Source organism: Panthera onca, chromosome B2 (assembly GCF_046562875.1).
Source record: "Panthera onca isolate mPanOnc1 chromosome B2, mPanOnc1 haplotype 2, whole genome shotgun sequence".
NCBI lineage: Eukaryota > Metazoa > Chordata > Mammalia > Carnivora > Felidae > Panthera > Panthera onca.
In genome coordinates this window covers 16,275,851-16,292,135 of record NC_138343.1, presented here as the reverse complement: position 1 = coordinate 16,292,135, position 16,285 = coordinate 16,275,851, and the positions used below count along the sequence as shown (strand labels likewise).

At 37.7% G+C, this 16,285-nt stretch overlaps 1 long non-coding RNA gene across 1 annotated transcript; it reads right to left on the bottom strand.

The window, feature by feature from the left end:
- Nucleotides 1-1,754: 1,754 nt before the first annotated feature.
- On the bottom strand, nucleotides 1,755-7,985 carry LOC132666733 (uncharacterized). The gene is made up of 3 exons (XR_009604811.3): nucleotides 7,828-7,985; nucleotides 6,875-6,958; nucleotides 1,755-6,301 (listed from the first exon to the last, which is right to left on the bottom strand). It is a non-coding gene; the product is annotated as an uncharacterized LOC132666733 (long non-coding RNA).
- Between the last annotated feature and the right edge of the window lie 8,300 nt (nucleotides 7,986-16,285).

Below are 16,285 nucleotides of genomic sequence, written 5' to 3'. Positions count from 1 at the left end.
CTGAGCTGTCAGCACAGAGCCCAACGCGGGTCTCGAACCCAGGAACCGTGAAATCATGACCTGAGCCGAAGTCGGTTGCTTAACCAACCGAGCCACCCAGGCGCCCTGTCATAATTGAATTTCTAAAAATGTTTATCCTTGTGCATTTAGGAAGCTTGTGGGCAAATTACATAACTTTTCTTTTTTCTTTCTTTAGTTCTTAATTTATTAAGTCTCAACTATGACCCATGTATCTGCTTAGTATTGGTTATAAAAAATAAATAAAGCACTGCTTTCAAGGAATGCATTATCTAGAGAAGAAATAAGTTTACAAAATTTCATAATAGGTTTAAACAGTTAAACAATGGCAAAAAAATGATGTTTCTTAATGTTAAAAAATACATAATCTTCATTCAAAAACATAATCAGATACTCAAGGATAACAGAGATTTTTATGAAAACCAATTGCAAGAAAGGAAGTAGTGATAATAAATGATACAAATGATAAATCGGAGAGACGGCAGAAAAAAGAGAACAGAAATATAAGGTTTTTGTTTTCACCATTTTACTGTCAGAGTGATTGGAAATATCATGGTCTCCTAAATTATGAATACAGCTTTCTGACAAAAGGAAGAATTTGGGAAACAAAAGCATAAAGTAATATTGTTAAATAATAACCAAAAAAAAAAAGGCTGAAGTAAATAGGATGAAAAATTTAGAAAACTAATAAGACTTTAAAGATGAACAATGGGTCCAACATCTGTGTAATAAAAAATCCAAAAGAAAAGAGAGAAAGAAAGAAAATGAAAGAAATGAGCTAAGAACTAAAAGTTGTAATTTCACCAATCTTCAGATTAAGTCCTGGACTGAATAAATGGTTGGGGGAGGGGGGAAGCAAAACCAGACACATTATATTAAAATCTCAGAGTAGTTTAAATAATACGATCATTTTAGGAGTCTGCGCTCTGAATTTTCAGAAATGCAAAGGTTTAGAAAGTTTAACTCCCATGCACCATAGTTGTAAAAATTGTCTGAGAATAAGCTAACAATACAAGGGAAGAATACCCAAAGAGAACATGGAGTTGAAGAGAAGGGGAGCTAATTCGGGTATACAAAAGAAATACTGGGAGGTAACTATGCAGCAGACAAAGAAAACTTCAGGTCCAACTTTCACCACGAATATTTGTTCATCTGAGAAAAAAATCATCTGAAAACAAAAATAATGTAATTTAACTGTATGATGTAATTAATAAGTTGGGCTATCTTATTTATGTAGGAGAGGTGACTTATAGTTCTCTTCTCAGCAAAAACAGAACAAAAAAATGACAGTCAAAAACTACAGGAAGAACCCATAAACTAATAGTAATCTAAATATGAAGCAAAGAGACATTTGCATGGCCTAGAGGAATTTAAGTGTGGTGAAAAAAATTCATATATGGTGAAAGAAAAGAGGTTTCATTTATTCTTGTTTTTATAACATTTTCAATCTGAGTGGCACAGATTTAAAGGCATAGAATTTATTTTACCTCCAATCACACCAGTTTATTTTATGGTAAGCAACACTTTATAATCAAAATATTCTAAATGCTGCTTATTGATTTTCCTTTTTTATGGTTTCCACTTCTCTGCTGAAATTCTCAATCTTGTCTTTTAATTCCTGGAAAATATTACACACGGTTATTTTAAAATTTGTGTCTAGTAACCATTTCTGAATCCCTAGGAGTATGCATCTATTGAATAGTGTTCCTCTTTTCCTTTCTCCTCCTCCTCCTCCTCCTCCTCTTTCCCTTCCTTCTTTTCCTTCTTTTCTTCTAATTCTTCTCCCTCCTCTCCCACCTCCTTCTTCTTCTTCCTCTTCTTCTGCTTCTCTTCTCCTCCTTTTCTTTTCTTTTCTTTTCTTTTTTCTCTTCTCTCCTCTCCTCTCCTCTCCTCTCCTCTCCTCTCCTCTCCTTTCTCCTTCTCCCTCTCCTTCCCCTTCCCCTTCACCTTCCCTTTCTTCTTTCTCTTCTTCTTCTTCTCCTTCCTCTTCTTCTTCTTCCTTAATCATTTCTGGTTATTTTTTGTTGTGTGCTAGACATTGTTTATGAAACATTGTAGAATTAATTTGAGGCTTAGCATGTTATGTTTTTCTAAAGAGGATTTGTGTTCACTTCTAAGGGATTGAGGTGTTTCTAGGGCTGGTTTCAGTTTTATCTTATTTCTGGTTCACTGTTTTTCCTAAGGTATACCGCTTCAGAGTCCCAAGTTAAAGTCTTAGCAGTTTACCAGGGCCCATCCAGTTTGCAAGTCTTGGTTCAAGTCATAAATCTTCATTTTAAAAACTGGTGATTTAACATATACTGCCTAATATCAATGGGACTGAAACTAATGGTTTTACACATATTAAAGTTATAAAAATAGTAGATGAGCGTACCAAGTAACAACAATGTACCTGAAAAATTGGGGACCATTAGGGAAATAGGGAAAAGTATAAGACCTAAATCTTTGTCTTTCATAACAGTGCTCAAAAAATGCAGAACAGTGACAAATAACTTTACTTATAAATGTGGCAATAAACAACAGATCTAAACATAAAAGGTTAAACATGGTTATCTCTTGGGAGTGGGGATCAGAGAAACTAGTGGAGGAACTTTTCCTTTCTTTTAGATCCACTCTAAAATATTTAACTTAAAAAAATAATTCTGGGGAAATCAGTAAATGTTTTATAGAGAGGGAACACTGAAGTTTCATTTTAATAGATAATTTGTGTTTTTCCCCATACTCATAGAAAAACAGTGGTCATTCTAAACAGAGGGAGTGGCTTAGAAGGAGGCATGGACATGTACCATGTTCTATTTTAGAAATAGAGGAACATTCTATGGATTGGAGCATACAAATGAAGGAGGGGAATAGCAGGAAATGAGGCATATAAGTGAATTAGGGGCTAAAGAAGAAATGATCTTAGAAGCTCTGAAAGTTTTCCCCCACTGGTTTTTATTTTAAAGTCTGGTAGGTCGTCCTCAATTTCCTGAAACAGAGGATAATAGAGGCAAAGCAATCATATGAGGTTAAAATGAAATGATATATACTGCATACCCTGCAATACACTCTCACTTGCTCTCTCAGGTTTAGTAGTACAGTTACTTTGACTTTTTAAAATCAATTTAATTCTGCTTTCTGTAGTGACCTTGATTGTTTTCTATTTCAGTCTCCATACTCTTCGTTAAGGTTGAACCAAGTTGGAGGAATCAGTTGGTCTGAAGCCTCACTGTGCAGAAAAGCACAGAGGCACGGAATGCACATATGAGGTAAGGTCGAGGGCACTGCACTCAGACCACCTGGGTTCAAATCTGGATTTTGTGCGTTGGGAAGTAAACTTGGGACAAGTAAATTAATCTTTTTATGCCTCAGTTTCCTCTTTTGAAAACTTGGGATTAATAATGTAAACAATCTCAGATTACTGTGAGATTTAAATAGTTATTGACTGCTGCGCATCACATCACCTTACCCCAAATCCAGCTGCTTAAAACGACACTAAACACTTACCATCTCACATAGTTTCTGTGGGTCAGGAATTCAGGAGGGTTGTTAACTGTGGTCAACATGTCATCTGGGGCGGTAGTCATGTAGAGTTGAGAGGGCTGGAGGATCTGATTTCAGAATGATCATCCATCACTGCTGGCCCCTGGAAAGAGATCTAAGTTCCTCTCCACGTGAATCTCTTTCCAAGGCTGCTTGAGCATCCTAACAACATGGCGGTTGGCTTCCAAATGATCCGAAAAAGAAAACAAGGAGGAAGTTGCCCTTTTGACCGAATTGCTAAAGTCTCACACTGTCACTTCCCCAGTGTTTAATATGATCTATGCTCAAAGGAAGGAGAATCAGTCCCGCCTTTGGAAAAGAGGAGAAACAAAGAATTTGTGGACTTATTTTAAAACAACCACATGCCTTAATGCATGATCTACATATCAAATAAGAAGAACTGAAAAGATGTTAGCCAGTTATCCATAGCGCTGTCATGGAGGAACTGCAAATTGATTTATAGTGGCGGCTTTTGAGTGTCTTTGACATGTGGCAGAGAGGGAGTCTGTGGGCACCTGGGTAGCTCAGTCTGTTGAGCATCCAACATCGGCTCATGTCACGATCTCCAGGTTTGTGAATTTGAGCCACGCATCGGGCTCTGTGATGACAGCTCAGAGCCTGGAGTCTGCTTCTGATTCTGTCTCCCTCTCCCTCTCTGCCCCTCCCCTGCTCGTGCTCTGTTTCTGTCTCTCAAAAATATATAAACCTTAAAAAAAATTTTTTTAAAAGAAAGAAAATGAGTCTGTAAACTAACAAGAGATAGGTCAAAAGGGGTTGAGTATGTCATAATATACCTTTGCCTTTTTCCAATAAGTCCTGGTTTCCAAACTGGGCTACTCCCAGGGCACATACGATAGGCAAAAGGAACAAGTGCTACTTGAAGCAACAGGATAAACACATATCTTATCTACTGAAGTGTTATTTTATTTGAAGAAGGAAAAAAAAAGTAACACTAAAAAGAAATGAGCTATCAAACCATGAAAAGACGTAAAGGAAACTTAAATGAATATTACTAAGTGAAAGAAGCCAACCTCAAAAGGCTACATATTGTAGGATTCCAACTAGATGACACTCTGGAAAAGGAAAAACTATGGAGAAAGTAAAAAGACCCATGGTTGCCAGGGTGAGGAAGGAGGTAGGGATGAATAGCAGAGCACAGAGGATTTTTAGGGCAGTGAAACTCTTCTGTATCATACTATAATGGTGGATATAGGTCATTACATATTTGCCAAAGCCTATAGAATATACAACACCAGAAGTGAACCCTAAACTATGGACTTTGGGTGATGATGATATGTCAATGCAGCTCCACGAATAACAACAAGCGTACCACTCTTGTGGGGCCATTGATAATGGAGGAGGCTATACAGGTGTGGAATAAATACATGGGAAATCTCTCTACCTTCTACTCAATTTTGCTGTGAATCTAAAACAGCTATAAAAATAAAATCTATTTGTAAAAAAAAAGGTAAATACATTATAAGATAGATGGCAAAGTTGCTTGGATTTTAAAAATGGAACCTTAGACAAGTGGAATATTGGCCTTCTGTAGGCTGCTTTGGACTATATCCCTTGATCCTGAGTAAATAGTATACTTTTCTTTCCATTTGGGGTAACTTAATGGGGAAATTGGATGATTCTGTTAGCTGACAAAGAATTACTGAAGGATCTTAGGCAGGGTAAGAACTTGATGCTCTCAAAAGATACCTCCGTCAAGAATATGGAAGAAATTGTTAATAAAGGAAAGGTGGTAAATGTTTGAATTAATCCAACAGATATTAAAGATGCTTCAAAGCCTTAATAATTAAGCATTTTAAAAACTAGAACAAGAATAAAGAAACAATCCATTTCTGAGAGTAGTTGTTCCAGAAAGAGATGCTGATATATACCTAAAAACCCAATACAGAACTAAGAAGGTGTTACCAAGCAATGGCTGAAGGAGAGGATTTAGGGCATGTCAGGGGAAAATGGACTCTTTAGAAAAAAGGTAACTCCTAGCCTCACCTTGCATTATATGCTCAAGTAAATTCCAGATAGGTGGGATAAACATAAAAATGAAATCATAAGACACTTGAAGGGAAAGGGATTTCTAAATATGAAAGCCTTAGGACTCACCAGGGAAAAATAATGAATGGATGTATCTAAGCAAGTACTGAATCTTTGTGTAACACAATAAAAATTTTAAAACAAACCTCCAATACTCCTGGATAGCATCCATCACGTACCAGCTATTTGCCAAACACCATGCCTGGAGCTTTGTCTTAATTACTTATCCTTAATCCTCACAAAAACCACCAAGGGCTCCGTATTACTACCTCCAAACCGAGACTATAAGAGATTATATCAGTAGTTTGCAATTCTGGATGCACTCTGAATTATATAGAGGGCTTTACAAAACCCCATGTGCAGGCTCTGTCCAAGCACAATGTAATTAGAATCCTGAGTGGCAACTGGACATTCAGTGCTTTGCCCAAATTTACCCAGCAAACACAGAGCAGAGGTCTTACTGCCTCTTAAACGTCTGAATGTTTTCTACACTGCCTAGAAGGATTTCTTTAAAATATAAACAGCTGCTTAGTTCTCAAAGTTTGTAAAACCTAAATGAAGGTTTAATTTAAAGCAGGAAAAAATTTATATATGAAGATATATTTGTTGACCCATCTGCAACATAGACTTCATAACTGTGTTCTGGGGTATTGGTTAAAAAAAAACCATAGGGTTGGAATGGTCGATGCCCCGAGAGCTCCTTCTAAGCTGTGTGCTAAAGGAAAGAAGAGAAAGTGTAGGATGATTAGGGGAAGGACAGCATTTTGATGGTCTAATAATTCTGAAACGATTGGCAATGCATACACAAAGTGTAAGATGTCTGCATGCACCTACTTTCTTTGGCTTATTATTGCCATTGTAACTTCTCCATCAAGCGAGACATGACAATGTGCATGAACAATTTCATTGCATCATTTTTAACAGAACAGGTTTTGAAAACAAATTACCTAATATAGTCCCCAAGTACACCCTTTATAGCTCTGTAATTTTAACTTAGTTACTTAACTTCCTTATGACTCAGTTTCCCCAACTATAAAATAATAATAATAATAATAATCATAGTGTCATCTTAAAGCTGCATAACAAATAACATGAAATATGATCTTTCTAAAGATCTTCTTAAGATCTTTTATGGTTTTTCTGCGTAGGAATGCAGGAGCAGCTTGGGTTGGCATTTCCAGCTCAGGGTTTCTCTAAGCTAGGGCTGCAGTCATCCGAAGGCTCGATTAGGACTAGAGGATCCACTTCGAAGGTGGTTTGCTCACATGCGTGACAAAATGGTGCTTACCCTTGGCAGGAAGTTTTGGTTTCGGTCCCCAGAGTCCTCTTTACTGGACTGCTTGAGAATCCATATGGCACACCATCTCACTTCCTTCAAAGAAAGTCACCCAAGAGACCAAATGAAACTTGCAATGCATTTTATGACTTAGACTTGAGGTCATACACCATCACTACTGCTGTATTTCATTGGTCATAAAGATCAACCCTGATTCCATGTGGGAGGAGACTACACCCTGGTACCAGGGAGCAAGGATCACTTGGAACCATTTTGGAGGTAGCTACTAAAAGTAACTAGTTTATAGGCTCATTGCAAAAATACACACACACACACACACACACACACACACACACACACACACATTTATTACAGAGCTTAGACCAGTAACTTAGAACACACTTAGAACTTAGGCCAAGGAATAATATATTGTATGTGTGCATATACATACGTTGCCTTTAGAACAGAGCTTAGACCATAGTTAATATTATATAAGTGAATCAGAAGTTCTGAGGGGGGTCCAGGCAGTAGTATTAGTAGCTTAAAACTCACCTCGGGTGGTTCTAATATGCAGCTAGTTTTGAGTTTCATGATCGTATTCCAATAATTCGCTTCATTATGATAATCAAAACTGAAGCCCCAGCCGAGAGGCGTTCTACTACAGCTGCACCGCAGAATCATCTGGAGAGCTTTAACAAATCTAGATATCCAAACTGCATAGTGGTCCACTTATACCAGAATCTCTGGGGCATGGGACCCAGGCATCAGCATTTTTTAAGCTCCCTAGGCCATTCCAACGCACCGTCAAGTATGGAGACGATGGAGACCCATGACTCCAATTATTTAACTTAGATGATTATATTCCAGTCTCCCCGTTTACTCTCCGAGCTGAGCTCTAACTCGGCATTTAAATCCTGGAGACCTAATTTCACTTGTTGAAAACAAAGAGAAGACCTTTGACTCACCCTAACGTGCTGAAGATGGGTGGGAATGCACAGCATGGCGCCAGTTGTTCTCTGTCTGTAACTCTGTGCGTCTGGAGGATTTGAGCCTCCAGCATGTCAGCCAGGCTCCTTTGGCCAGAATTCGCCTTCACTCGAGTAGAAACCTCCCAGGCATGTGATTGCCGGGCCAGGAAAATGTCACCCATTGCCAGAGAAAAACCAGCCTTCCACAAAATTAGAGTGAATGGCACATGAAACCAATTAAGCCAAAGTGGTTGGAGACGCATCAGAAGCATCGTGAGATGGCCATTCTGGAAACAATGCCTACAAGATGCACCTGGTAATGTTTATAGGCGCTGTTCAGGCACAGAACACGCCTCAAATTCAAGAACACGGAGCTGCCTATTTTCTGCTCTCCGAGTCTGCTTTTGTAAACGAGCGCTAGCATGGCGTAGAAAGCAATCAATTACCATTTGGGGAAGACAAGTGTTAGAGTGCAAATGGCAGCTCTCTTTGGGCCGGAAGAACACCAGGTGAATGGCAATTTCTAGTGAATGATGCCATCAAACTAGACACAGAACTTGCATTCTGGAAAAATCAACCCTTTGTGCAAATATTTGGGATTGAGGGAAGCTCTTAACAAACTTTGCCCATAGCTCTCTCCCCACATTTAAACCTATGTTTGTTTTAAGTAAAGCTTAATCCTTGTGTTTCTGATTCCTTTACACATAACTCATCAGAGTCTTTAGTTTGAAAAAAAAAATCAAACAACTTCTTAATGTCCTACATGACTTTGCTTTTTGGCCTTTTAAAGCATTTTCCCCTTCTTTGACAAGGGGCTCAAATAGCATGTTTGCAAATTTAGAGCCCACTCAACTGTTGTGAATGCAGAATTTTGCCACTGTTCGGGATTTGAATTTCTCCACATTTGCCAAAAATGTGACTTCCTGTTTGTTTTTCATATCCAAATCCCCTTTTAAAATTAAGTTTGAGACTCTCAATGAACTCTCAATACAGTGGATTTGCCCGACTGTAGATTCTTTTTCTCTCCCTAGTGTGGAGCATATTGATGCATTCATATTACAATCTTTCTGACCCTTGGGAACAATTTTTATTTGTGTTGCCTAGTAATATAAGAAAAATATTTTAACTTTTGATAGAACTTCTTATCAAGGATCTTAAAGCTGGCTTTCAAACAGCTTGTAAACATGGGCACAGAGCTATGACAACATTAGTCTCCAAATACCCCCATGATGAATGCAGCTCTTGATTTGGAGTAATGAGAAAATGAGAAGTAAGAATATAAAAGAAGGACTGTATGGATGGAAAGGAAGCTAAATGGACCATTTGGACCCCAATAATTATTTTCTCATACATCACCTAAGAAAACTAGTTATTTCTGTTTTTAAATTCTTAAGAAACTACTAGGTATTTACCCAAAGAAAATGAAAACCCTAATTTGAAAATATATATGCATATTTATGTTTATTGTAGTATTATTTACAATAACCAAGATATGAAAGCAACCCAAATGTCCACTATATATAATGGATATTATATATATATATATATATATATATATACGCATATATATATATAATGGACACTATATATATATATATATATATATATATATAATGGACATTATATATATATATATATATATATATGTAATGGAATATTACTTAGTCAATAAAGAATGAAAGCTTGCCATTTATGACAACATGAATGGACTTAGAAGGTATTATGCCTAATGAAATAAGTCAGAGAAAGACAAATACCATATGATTTCACTTATATGTGGAATCTAAGAAATAAAACAAATGACCAAGCAAACACAAAAACCAGACTCATAAATACAGAGAACAAATTCGTGGTTGCCAGGGTGGAGAGGAGTGGAGGTGATGAGCGAAGTAGATAAAGGGGATTAAGAGATATAGACTTCTAGTTATAAAATAAGTAAGACACTGAATGAAAAGGACAGCATAGGGAATACAGTCAGTAATATTGTAATAATTCTTTATGATGGCAGCTAGTGACTACATTTGTAGAGAGCATTGAGTAATGTATAGAGCTATAGGGTCAGTATGTTGTATACCTGAAAACTCATATAACATTATATGTCAATTATATTTCAATAAGAAAGAAAGAAAGAAAGAAAGAAAGAAAGAAAGAAAGAAAGAAAAAAGGAAGGAAGGAAGGAAGGGAAGAAGGAAGGAAGGAAGGAAGGGAGGGAGGGATGGAGGGAGGGAGGGAGAGGAGGAGGGAAGAGGAGGGAAGGGAAGGGATGGGAGGGAAGGAAGGAGGGAGGGAGGGAGAAAGAGAGGGAGGAAAGAAAGAAGCAAACCTAGGTAAGTGTCTCTGTTTCATAACCTGTTTCGTAGAATGAGAGGAAATGAGAACTGACCATGTTAATCAGATTAAGCCAAAGTTGGGTTCAAATAATGCAGATCACCTAATAAAAATGAAATAAATGTTAGTCAGCTACTCAGACATATTTATATCTGCATAATACTGTATGCTCTGTGATTTGGAATATCTTTCTTTTTCTTTATTAAAATTTTAAATTGTACATGCTTGGTTCAGGCAATCAGAAACAGGGAAGAAATAAAGCTCAAGAAAATTGTAATCAACTATTGCAAAGAAACTGAGATAAATACTGTTTTCATAGATGCTGTAAACTGATATCTAATTTAACCCCCAGGGTGAGTTAGTTGGTCAACTCCATCTTTTATGGTGACTGTTACTTGGTAACGTGGAACATTTGTACAGGAAATGAAAGTCATAGTTCTTGCCCTTGAGGAACTTACAATTAGAAGAGTTTATAAAATTTCATTATCAAATATCAAGTGCAAAAATAAAGGATTAAGCTACAGCAATGAAGATGTTCAAGCAACTCAGTCCTTGGGGAGGTGAGGAGGACAGAATATCAACAGACACTTGAGTGACCAGATCTAGGAGACGTACCACACTTTGACTGCCAGGACACCCACAGTAAGCATGGTTTTCCACCAATAAAAATTCATTTTTGAAAAAAACAATCATCTAAGTCATTCTATTTTATACACATGGTCCCAAGTTTGATATTTAAAGAGAGGATAGACAAAATTGAATATTGCAGTGGAGAAGAACATACCTTAATAATTACTATTGGCAGTTTGAGTCTATTTTCTGTAACAAGGTCATATCCACTGTATCTGTTTAATATAACCAACTGGGCCAAAGCATGTGTTATTATAGTAATCAATTTTTAAGTGAATATCATGAAGACCATTCTTCAAACTGGTTATATTTTTGATTTAATGTATAGGCACATTTTCTTATTTTATTTTATTATATTTTGAGTGTGCAGACATTTTATCTCAGGGCTGGACCCTTAAAATGCCAGTGGTTAATGTAAACTGCACTTGCCTCTTGAAGATTTTACCACCTTTTTTTATTAACCAGGAAAAAAAATTAGACATTTTCGAGGGAAGCTTTGAATTTGTTTTCTTTGGGTGGCTAACCTTCATTCAGTAATTCAGTTTGTCTCTCAGTCTCTTTCTTTCTTCTTTCTTTCTCTTTCCTTCTTTCTTTCTTTCTTTCTTTCTTTCTTTCTTTCTTTCTTCTTTCTTTCCTGCTTTCTTACTTTCTTCTTTCTTTCCTTCTTTCTTTTCTTCTTTCTTACTTTCTTTCTCTCATTTTTTCTTTCTTTCCTTCTTTCTTACCTTCTTTCTTTCTTTCTTTTCTTTCTTTCATTTTCTTTTTCCTTCTTTCTTACCTTCTTTCTTTCTTTCCTTCTTTCTTTCTTTCTTTCTTTCATTTTCTTTCTTTTCTTTCTTTCATTTTCTTTCTTTCTTTCCTTCTTTCTTACCTTCTTTCTTTCTTTCCTTCTTTCTTACTTTCTTTCTTTCTTTTCTTTCTTTCATTTTCTTTCTTTCCTTCTTTCTTACCTTCTTTCTTTCTTTCTTTCTTTCATTTTCTTTCTTTCATTTTCTTTCTTTCTTTCCGTCTTTCTTACCTTCTTTCTTTCTTTCCTTCTTTCTTACTTTCTTTCTTTCATTTTCTTTCTTTTCTTTTTTTCATTTTCTTTCTTTCTTTCATTTTCTTTCTTTCTTTTCTTTTTTCATTTTCTTTCTTTTCTTTCTTTTCTTTCTTTCATTTTCTTTCTTTCTTTCCTCTTTCTTTCTTTCTTTTTTCTTTCTTTCATTTTCTTTCTTTCCTTCTTTCTTACCTTCTTTCTTTCCTTCTTTCTTTCTTTTTCTTTCTTTCTTTTCTTTCTTTCATTTTCCTTCTTTCTTTCCTTCTTTCTTACCTTCTTTCTTTCCTTTTTCTTTCTTTCTTTCTGTCTTTTGCAAAGTAGAGCTATCATTACTTCCCAGAAAAGAAGTGAGGGAATGAGTCAAGGGTGAATGCTTGAAAAGGACATTTGGACTCCATAGTTATAAAAACCATCATTCCTGGGTTTCTGAGAAAATAGCAGAGTAGTAAGCATGAGGCATCTGATTCCCTACCTAGACAAAAATTGTACTGGTAGAGTCTGCCTGAGTAACTATTTTGGACCTCTGGAGTCTATTGAAGGGTTGCAACTTTCAGGAGGAAGACTTGGATGCTACATGTGGTTAATTATGATCAATTTTAGCTCTTAGCTCAGTAGCTGCTACCCCTCCCCCCACTTCTAGCTCCATGTTAGGCAGTTGTATGTGCAATCCCAGCAGCAGCTAACATGCAGCTTGTAGGAGCCAGGGGCGGGTATACTAATCAGGGTTATGCAGAAAAAAAAAGAACTAATAGGCCGTTATCATCAAATTTTCGGACAACAAAGAGAGACAAACGACAGCAGGAAGAAAAAAGTGATTTGCTCCCTACAAGCGATCCTCAATAAGACCGTCAGCAGATTTCTCAACAGAAACTTGGGAGGCCAGAAGGAAGTGAGCAGATATATTCAAAGTGCTAAAAGGAAAAACAGACAAAAATCTCTCAACCAAGAATCCTGTACTTGGCAAAAGTGTCCTTCAAAAATGAAGACAGGGGTGCCTACGTGGCTCAGTAGGTTGAGCATAAGACTCTTGATTGTGGCTGAGGTCACGACGCCAGGGCCGTGGGATCGAGCCCCACATTGGCTCCACACTGAGTCTGGGGCCTATTTAAAATTCTCTCTCTCTCTTTCTCTCTCCCTGTCCCTTTGCCCCTCTCTCCCATTCATGTGCACTCTCTCTCTCTCTAAAACAAAAAAAAAATGAGGGAGAAAATAAGACATTCCCAGGTAACCCAAAGTTGAGGGAGTTTATTATCCCTAAACATCCCTGCAAGAAATTCTTGAGAGAATCCTTCTAGTTAGGATTAAGGTAACCCAGAGCTGTATGAAGAAATAAAGATCTAACTAAAAGTTAATATATAGGCACTTATAAAAGGTCATAATATTGCAACAATAATTTATAACTCCACTTTTTTGATTCTGCATTATTTAAGGGACTAATACATTTAAAAATTATTAGTGTGGGTGTGGTAGGGTCCCCTCCCTAAGGAAAGGAAAAACCTCAAGGCAACCTGGCTATAGGCGTACGTGAAAACATCCCTCACAACCTTGTAACATGAGACCACTTAATCAGACTGCATGTTTGTGTGTTACCATATATGGGAGACAAAGAAGTAAAAAAATATATAAAAAACTGCCATGTGGCGTTCGGGGCTCAGTTCTTTGGGTACTGAACCCAACTGAGCAGTGCTGGCAGGAATAAAGTTGTTCCTGGAAAGAAAAGCCTCAGTGTCACGACTCTCTGTGCAAGAACCCTGCTACATGGGGCACCTGGGTGGCTCAGTCAGTTGAGTGTCTGACTTCGGCTCAGGTCATGATCTCACTGTGCATGGGTTCTAGCCTAGCATCAGGCTCTCTCCTATAAGTTCAGAGCCCACTTCAGATCCTCTGTCTCCCTCCCCCCTGCCCCTGACCCGTTCACACATTCTCTCAAAGATAAATAAACATGTAAAAAATTATTAGTGTGGAAGTGTTATCGTCACTTTGGTTTGTAACTACGCATGTTGTCTTCTACATAATTTAAGAGATCAGTGGATTTAAAAGAATTATTAATTTATGTTTTGGGGTGCACAATGTGTAAAGAGGTAATTCTGTGACAACGAAAAGAGGGAGATAAAGCTGTCAAGGAGCAAAGTTTTTGTGTTTTATTGAAATTAAACTGATATAAATGCAAACTAGAGTGCTGGTAACGTGAGATTGGCCATGGTAACCACAAAGAAAATAGCTATAAAATACACACAAAAGAAAATAAGAAGGAAATTTAAATGCTTCACTGTAAAAAAATCAATTAAAAAGAAATGAAGACAGTGACATAGGAAATGAAAGAGAAAGAAAAACTATAAATCTGTTCTTATCAGCAATTACTTTAAATGTAAGTGAATTAAATTCTCCAAACAAAAGGCAGAGATTGGCAAAATGGGTAAAGAAGCCAGGCACACAAAGACAAATATTGTATGATTCCACTTATGAAAGGTAATTAGTCAAACCAAAGAGATAGAGAGTAGACTGCCAGAGGTTGGGGAGAGGAGGGGATAAGGAGTCACGGTTTGATGGGGACAGAGTTGCAGTTTTACAGAATAAGAAGGGTTCTGGAGATGGATGGTGGTGATGGTGGTACAAAATTATGAATGCTTTTTTGGGATGAGCACTGGGTGTTGTATGGAAACCAATTTGACAATAAATTTCATATATTGGAAAAAAAATTATGAATGCTTTTAATACCACTGAACCGTATACTTAAAAGTGGTTCAAGACGGTTAAATTTTATGCTATGTATATTTTACCACAATAAAAAACGAATAAAAAAGAATCATTATTTCTAAAGAACCGGTTGCCAGTTGAATGCTGCATTGTCTGGCAAGACGAGAGAGGTAGATGCATCTGGCTTCAAACACCGAGGAGTGAAAAAAATGTCATCTGCGATTTGCTTGACTTCTCTGGGCCTTAGGCTCATATTACTCGACCACTTCCCCGTATGGTGCCAGCCACATCTTAACTGAGAGACATTAGGTAACTACACATGCCCAGCAGTACATTAGGATCTGCTTACTGGAGTGGGGTACCATGTTCTTGCACCCAGAGCCTCACATGTAGACGCATTTCAGCATGTACATCCCACAAGAAAAAAAATGGTCATCCGAAAGAGAAAGATAACATGTCAGATTTGAGGTTTGGTTTGCATCCACTCAAGTGACCAACAAACATTTATTCGGCATACACCAGGCACCAAGCGCTAGCCCAGGTGCTAAGGGCTCATTGGTGGGCAAACTTTCATTCCCAAGGAAATGAAATGATATTTTTCCACAATCACGTCTGTGTTGGAGGAATATTGCACCACATCGAAGTCCTAAAAAATTTTTGGCTAAGTCTGGAATCTTTCAGTTGTTCTGTTTCCTTGTAGACATTACATATAAAATCATCATATAATGGGGCACCTGGGTGGCTCAGTCGGTTAAGCGGCCGACTTTGGCTCAGGTCATGATCTCACAGTTCATGAGTTCGAGCCCTTGCATGGGGCTCTGGGCTGACAGCTCGGAGCCTGGAGCCTGCTTCGGATTCTCTGTCTCCCTCTCTCTCTGCCCCTCCCCCGCTCATACTCTGTCTCTCTCAAAAATAAATAAACATTAAAAAAATCCTCATATAATAAGAGACTTGTTGCAAAGTGCTCTCATGAATTATAAGTTAAAGTTAAAGCCATGTTTTAAACTAGGCCGTGTAGTGTTTTGGACTTATTGTAGTCCCCAAAGCAGGACCCAATTTGCAGCTTTGCTCAGTGAATTATGTAAGCCATTTAACACCACCGAACCTTCCCATTCATGGTAAAATGCTGATAATTCCTGCCCTTCTGCGGTGGACAGTGTTGACTTACCCTTCTCATTGTCTTTTCCCTGGCCGACTTCTTCTATAGTCTTTCAAAGCTAAATCCGAATTTTCCAGCAAGACTTGCAGCTAGAAACGGTTGTGTCATGAAGCAAGTAGAGGTAAGTAGAGGTGTCAGTACCCAATGAGATTCCAGTAGATACCTGCTGAGATAGGGTGGAAAATTCTGGAAAACATTTACTTCCCAGATAGAATGGCACAGACGTGGCTGGTGCCGTTTATTCTCATCTCCTCTCTTCCTTGAATGAAGCCATGATATCCAAAGTGTGACAACCATGCTGTGACGAAGAGGTGACCAGCAGCAGACAAAAACCCAATATGCTGAGGACAGCTGAATGAAAAACAGAGCCTGAACCCTGGAAGACATTACCGAGCCCCTGAGTTGACTTCAGCAAGAGCTAACCTCCTGATTTCCTGCTGCGGAAGGGAAACACCAAGCACCCTCAATTTCTTTAGGCCTCCGTTAGCCAGAGATTCTTTCTCTGGCAGCCAAACACATTGCTGTGTGGTGACTCTTGTCTGCCTAAGCTTATCGTAAGGATTTTGCACGGAAATGACATCACATGTTTATTTTCCATTATT